Source organism: Nicotiana sylvestris, chromosome 1 (assembly GCF_000393655.2).
Source record: "Nicotiana sylvestris chromosome 1, ASM39365v2, whole genome shotgun sequence".
Taxonomy (NCBI): domain Eukaryota; kingdom Viridiplantae; phylum Streptophyta; class Magnoliopsida; order Solanales; family Solanaceae; genus Nicotiana; species Nicotiana sylvestris.
Genome location: NC_091057.1, coordinates 33,673,565 through 33,681,443, shown reverse-complemented (window position 1 = coordinate 33,681,443; position 7,879 = coordinate 33,673,565).

The window sequence follows — 7,879 nt, the reverse complement described above, 5'->3', positions numbered from 1 at the left end:
GAAAGGAGACTCACCTTGCTTCGAAGTTCCATATCTGGCATTCCACGCCCTTCCGAAGACTCAAATTGATGCACAACATTCCAAAGCTAGCCAATAATTATGTAAACCCATCAATACATGTTCAATTACTCATAATAATTCAATTTATAACAATCCCTAACCCCGATCGAAAAGTTGACAAAAATGCTCTCGGGCCCACGTGCCAGGATTCCGAAATTTTTCGAAGATAAATTTTGCCCATAACCTCACGAACTCAAATATGTAATTTACTCTTAATTTCATACCCAAAATCGTGGTCAAAATCCAAGAATACCAATTTTCTAGGTTTTCCCTCAAACTCCAAGTTTTCCACAAATTTTCATGCTCAAATCTATGTACAATCATGTATTTAACTCAAAACTAGCATAAACCACTTACTTCATGCTTGGTGGTGAAAATGGCACCTCAAAGTTGCTCCAAAATCGGCTCCAATGGAAGAAATGGGGTTGAAATGAACCCAACCCCCGATTTCAAAGAACCTCACTGCCTCCAGCATTTCCGCACTTGCGGTCCTCTTGCAGGCCCTCAATTTCCGCATCTGCACCCTTCCTTTAGCAGGTGCGGTCCCGCTTCTGCGGCAAGATGACTGCATCTGCCATCCCAGCCTAGCCCAACCACTCTTGCTTCTGCGGCACCCAGGCCCCTTCTCCGGCTTCGCACCTGCGGCCAAGACCTCGCAAGTGCGGTTACACCAGATGACAGCAGGCTTCAACTCTTCCTCCCAACTCCAATTCGATCCGTTAACCACTTGAAATCCACCCGAGGCCTCCAGGACCCCATCCAAACATACAAACAAGTCCCATAACATAACACAGACCTGCTCGAGGCCTCAATTCACATCAAATAATGCTAAAATCACGAATCACACCCCAATTCAAACTTGATAAACTTTAGAACTTCGAGCTTCTACTTCCGATGTTTAAACCTATCAAATCACGTCTGATTGACCTCAAATTTTACACACAAGTCATATTCGACATTATGGACCTACTCCAACTTCCGGATTTAGAATCCTACCCCGATATCAAAAAATTCTAAACCCAATCAAACTTTTCAAAAAATCTTCAAATTTCTATATTTTGCCAAATGACTCCAAAATGACCCACAGACCTCTGAATTCACTTTTGATTGCGCTCCCAACACCAGAATCACCATACTGAACTATTCCCAGACTTTGAATCCCAAACGGACATCGATAACACTGAAATGAACTTCACCCCAAACCTATGAAATTCTTCCAAAAATGTTAACTTCCACAATAGGTGCCGAAACGTTCTCGGTCTTCCAAAACCCAATCTGGACATACGCCCAAGTCCAAAATTATCATACGAACCTGTTGGAACCTTCGAATCCCTATTCCGAGGTCATTTACTCAAAAATCCAATTTTAGTCAATTCTTTCAACATAAAGCTTCCAAAATGAGGATTCTCTCTCCAAATCAACTTCGAACTTCCCGGAATTCAATTCCGACCATGCGTACAAGTCATGATACCTGAAGTGAAGCTGCTCATGGCCTCAAACCACTGAATGACGCTCTAGAGCTCAAAACGACCGATCGGGTCATTACAGGATTCATAGAGATTGTACATTCATATTATTTGAAATCAAATACTACGATTGTTGCAATATTTTTCGGTCCTAATTTTATTTTCTCGACGCAAATTTATTATCCACAGCATCGTTACATTATTTTATTCTCTCATCTTACCTACCTTATTATCAAATAATCTCATTTTATACTTTATCCTACCTTTTTATATAATAATTTTATCTCGTACCTTGCTTCTATTTTTTTAATATTGCAAGTTTATTCTTCATATTGTTGGCACGTGACATCAAGAGACGATGACAAATAATACAATATACCCAAATATTGTATACATCAAAACAATATAGTACAATATAATATAATACATTACATTATATACTTATACATAACAACCATCCAAAGAAGGTGTTAAATACATATAGGTCTGTAACGGTATACATCTGCAACGAGACATGAAAAAAATTGAAACGAAGTCTATTAGCTTTCAAGAAATGAAATTTGATGCATAGATGACGAGGGACCAGGTAATACAAAGATGGCATGGACATTCGCATATGAAAAATTGGAAGTCATCCTAAATTCCTATTTTATGATCCTAAAATGCTAAAAAATGAGAAACAATCATGGATAAGCAATGACTATATCATTAGGTCGTTTTTTAAGGGCTCACAAATTTAGTCAATTCGGAGCCCGTCACCCAAATTCATAAAGATGGCATGGACATTAGCACACGAAAAAAATAAAAATTATCCTAAATTCTGGTTTATGGCCCTAGAAAACCAAAAATTAAGGAACAGCCATGAAGAAGCGATGACTGTTGTTCATTAAATTATTTTTGATGGGCCAAAAATTTTTTAGACAATTCGAAGCCCTTTACCAAATTCATGAAGATGGCATAGATAATAGTACGCAAAAAATAAGAAATCGTCCTGGATTCTTGTTTTATCGCCCTAAAATGCCAAAAAATAAGGAACGGTCAATGAAAAGCAATGCTATTGTTCATCATTTCTGATAGGCCCAAAAAATTTAGGCAATTCAGAGCTCATCGCTCGAATTCATGAATATGGCGCAAACATTAGCACAATAAAAAACAGAAATCATCCCGAATTCATATTTTATGGCCCTAAAAGGTCAAAAAATATGAAACAATCATGGCGAAACGATGACTATTGTTTATTATGTCGTGTTTGATGGGCCTACAAATTTCAGGCGATTCGGAGCCCTTCGCTTGAATTCATGAAGATGGAGTGGACATTAGCACACGAAAAATTAGAAATTATCCTGAATTCGTATTGTATGGCCCTAAAGCGCCAAAAAATGAGGAAACGACATGGCGAAACAATGACTATTTTTCATTAGATCGTTTTCTGATGGTCCCACAAAATTTTAGGTGATTTGGAACCCGTCACCCAAGATAGCATGGACATAAGCACACGAAAAATTTTAATTCATCCCGAATTCCTATTTTATGACCCTAAAATGTCAAAAAATGAGGAATACTAATGGCGCAATGACTATTGTTCATTAGGTCATTTCTAATGTGCCCATAAAATTTAGTCAATTCGAAGCCCGCCGCCCGAATTCATGAAGATGATGTGGTTATTAGCCCAAAAAATGTGAAATCATCCTGAATTCCAGATTTATGTATCTAAAATGCCAACAAAATAAAGAACAATATGGCTAAGCATTGTTTATTAGGTCATTTCTGATTGGGCCGCAAAATTTTAGGCAATTCGAAGCCCTTGCTCGAATTCATGAAGATGGCTTGGACGTTAGCAGACGAAAAATTAAAAATCATTCTGAATTCGTATCTTATGGCCTTAAAACGCCAAAAAACGAGGAATCGTCAGGGCCAAGCAATGACTATTGTTCATTAGATCGTTTTCTGATGGTCCCACAAAATTTTAGGTGATTTGGAACCCGTCACCCGAATTCATGAATATAGCATGGACATAAGCACACGAAAAATTTGAATTCGTCTCAAATTCCTATTTTGTGACCATAAAATATCAAAATAGGAGGAACACTAGTGGTGAAACAATAAATATTGCTTATTAGGTCGTTTCTGATGTGTCCGCAAAATTTTGGCAATTTGGAGTCCGTCGCCCGAATTCATGAAGATGACGTGGTTATTAGAAAACAAAAAATATGAAATCATCCTGAATTCCAGTTTTATGTATCTAGAACGCCAAAAAATAAAGAACAATCATGGATAAGCATTGTTTATTAGGTCATTTCTGATTGACCCACAAAAGTTTAGGTAATTCGGAGCCCGTTGCTCAAATTCATGAAGATGTCTTGGACATTAGCATATGAAAAATCAGAAATCGTCCTGAATTCATGATTAATGGCCCTATAACACCAAAATACGAGGAACTGTCATAGCGAAACAATGACTATCGTTAGTATATTATGTTTTATGGGCATTCAAAATTTTAGGCGATTTCGAGCTCATCGCCCGAATTCATGAAGATGCATGGAGGTTAGTATATGAAAATCGTCTTGAACTCCTGTTAATGGCCCTAAATGAGGAATCGTCATGGAAAAGCAATTACTATTATTCGTTAGGTCATTTTCTAATGGACCCACAAAAATGAGGCGATTTGGAGCCCGTCGCCTGAATTCATGAAGATGTTGTAGATATTAACACATGAAAAATTAGAAATCATCTTGAATTTCTGTTTTATGGCCCTAAAATGCCAAAAATGAGGAACAGTCATGGCGAAGCAATGATTATTATTCAGTAGGTCATTTCTAATGGACCCATAAAATTTTAAGCGAATGGAACCCGTCCCAAATTCATGAAAATGGCGTGGATATTAGCACGCAGAAAATATGATATCGTTCTGAATTCCTGTTTTATGGTCCTAAAACGACAAAAAACGAGGAACAGTTATGAGGAAGCAATGAATATTATTCATTAGGTCAAATTTGATGGGTCTACAAAATTTTAGGCAATTCGTAACCCGTCGCTCGAATTCATAAGATGGCTTGGACATTAGCACACGAAAAATAAAAAATAGTCTTGAATTTATATTTAATGGCCCTAAAACGATTTAAAAACGAGGAACAATCATGGCGAAGCAAATGATTATTGTTCTTTATATCGTTTTTGATAGGTCCACAAAATTTTAGACGATTCGGAGTCCATCGCCCGAATTCATGAAGATGGCGTGGATATTAGCACACAGAAAATCAAAAATATCTTGAACTCCTGTTTAATGGCCCTAAAATGCCAAAACGAGAAACGGTCATAGCGAAGCAATGAATATTTTTATTAAGTCATTTATGAAGGGCCCACAAAATTTTAGGTAGTTCGGGGCCCGTCGCCGGAATTAATAAAGATGGCTGGTAACATGAGGTCCTAAAGCGTTTCTTATGGCATTAGGAATTTGATGTGTGGCTATAATTCCAAGTTTCGTACATTAATTACCTTGCATTATACGTGCTTTAATGATAAATTATACTTTATTTGCGCGTAATAGAGTCTATTTTATGTGTTTGTGCATCAGAAATGAAAGTAGAGCTAAAGGGATGCTTAAACATCGAAAGTGCGCTCGAGAATGGTAAAAAGGAGAAGTCGGGCAAATGACGGCTCGACCAGACTTTATCCAGGTGAGGCCAGCTTAAAGTCGGGCCTAACCAGGCTTTATCCAGGTGAGGCCAGCTTAAAGCCAGGCCTAACCAGGCTTTATCCAGGCGAGGCAAGCTTAAAGCCAAGCATAGGCTGGCATTATCCAGGCGACGCCAGGCCTAAGGCCAGGCGTAGTCCGAGTTTTGAAGGTTTTAATTATTTTCGGCTTGACTAGGAGTTGACCTACACGTTTAGGTCTTGTCCTAAACATATAAATAGACTTTGGAGAGAGACGGAGAAGGGGAGATCGAATTTTGGACACACTTAAGATCTACGGAGGCAACAACACACTAGGAGCAAGGCGGAGAATTCTTCTATAAATTTTTCAATTCCTTCTTCCTATTTTCATTATTGGTTATGAATTCTAGTATTGTAGTTTTGCATATTATTATGAATAGCTAATTTGTTATCTAGGTTTTTGATGGAACCTATTGAAGGATGGCTTTCCTGTTACGTTAATATAATTTTGCCGTAGTATTTTCTTTATTTGTTCAACTACGTTATTATTGTGGTTGGTTGAAGAGCTCTCAATCGACTGTGCTTATTTAGTGTGTATTACTCGGGAGAGAGTGTATATTTAGTTTGTTGTGGAACATCATCACTCATAACTATATGAGGGATCAATACAAAGGGTTTAAAGGTGGGATTAGGGATAACAAAACCTTGGGTGCGATCTAAGTGAGTTGTACTTAAAAGCTATCTAGCGTAATTTGAGAGAATATGTCTAGTATATTGTTGTAATTACTCGGGAGAGAGTTACGACAGTCAGAGTGATCATGGTCGATAGAGAAGACTTAGGCAAATTTATAGCAAACATAGCGGGAAGGATTCCGACATCAGGGAAAATTATAACTCTAGACCTCCTTAATCTTTTCTCCAACCCTTAGTATTTTTAGTTGTTAATTTACTATTTTAATTTGTTAGTTAATTAGTTAAACAGAAAAATCTAAATATCTATAAGTTAGGAATTGTTCAAGTTTGTCTTCTTGGTGATAGTGAACAGTTGTAGCTACACCTCAGTTCTCTGTGGGATTCAATGCCGGACTTGTAAACCGGATTATATTTGCAACGACCGCTTAGTCCTTTTTATAAGGCATAGTTGGGCGTGATCAAATTTTGGCTCCGTTAATGGGGAACTAATTGTTTAGTTGTAGGTGTATATATTGCTAGGTTGCAAGTTTACACTTTTATTTTTGCTTTCTTGTATTTGATTTTTTTTTTTTTTGTTTTACTTGTTAATTTAAAAAAAATAATTAAATAAAAAAACATTCAATCATGCAATTATGAGAGTTTTGATGTTGGAAATTCTACTTTTAATCCTCCTTATGCATATTGTGGAGGAAACCACCCATGGCAAAATTATCAAAATATTCCCGAGAGCGAGTTATGTGCACCAACTCAATCTTATTTGTGGAATGTGTGTGATATGTGTGTTGGTCAAGGTGGTCACTTTTATGGTTGTGCTTATATTTCTTATCTTTCCCAACCCCTTATTATGATGGTTCTACTTTTTCTTGTGAGGATAACATGAACAAAGAACTTAGGGAAGCTGACCAGAAGAAGATCGAAGATATGTTAAAGTGCCCTCTGGAACAAAATAGTAAATTACAACTGCAGATCAAAAGACAAGAGGAAACTATTCACAACTTGAAAGTTCACACGAGTCAACTGGTTGAAGAATTTAATGCTCAACAAGCCAATATTGTGAATAGTATCCAAGAAGAGCGTGAATTAGATACAGAAATTGAGGCGCTAGTGGAGAAGGCCAGAGTAGAACACCAACAATCAATCGAACTAGATTTTGAGCATGTCGATGTTGTAGAAAAGATATTAGAGTCAACCAAGGACATTGATGATACGTATTTAGTTGACTCTAGTGTCATTAATGTTGAGGATGTTGAGAATCCCAATGCTCATGTAGTAGAGCGCATTGATCCACACTCCAAACATTTTTCCACATTGTGTTTGGATTATGATATGGAAATAGAGTCGTCCGAGTTACTTGATGAGTCAAGCAGTAAGGAACAAGATGCCTACATTCTGGAATTCTTCGTGCCAGAAAGTCAGGAATACACATCTCATCCAAAGGCCAAGAAATGCAGAATACTACATTGTTTTATTGGACCAGTCAGATTCATTCTACCACCCAGGAGCATGATCACAGAGCAGAATCAAAACTTGGAGTCCAATTTATAAGTTCAAAGTGGAGGCAGAAAGTGATTCGCGTCGTGTCGCGACGTTAAATCAAGCGCTTGTTGGGAGACAACCTAACTTTACTGCTTTCTTTTATTTTAATTTTATTATTATTAATTTTTTTAATTATTGTATTATTTTTGCAGTGTCGATATTTGATTTTCTAGAAGCATGGAAAGCAAAGCTATTGGAAGGATGCAACAACAAACTAGATGGTCGGAACTAAGTGTGAGGTACCCGCACGAAGGACCAAGCCTGGGAGAAGTCTGATTACCCCATGAGCTGCTAGTGCTTCGGCCTTTGGCCTACCAGGGAGTTTTTTTTACCCTCTTACTAGTTATGGTGTGCATTGGGGTCAATGCACAATTTTAAGTGTGGGGTGAGGAGATTGTCTGAGTGACTTTCTATGCTATTCTAGTTGTGTTAGTTTAATTGAATATTTTTTTTATTTTTTAGAAAAACGA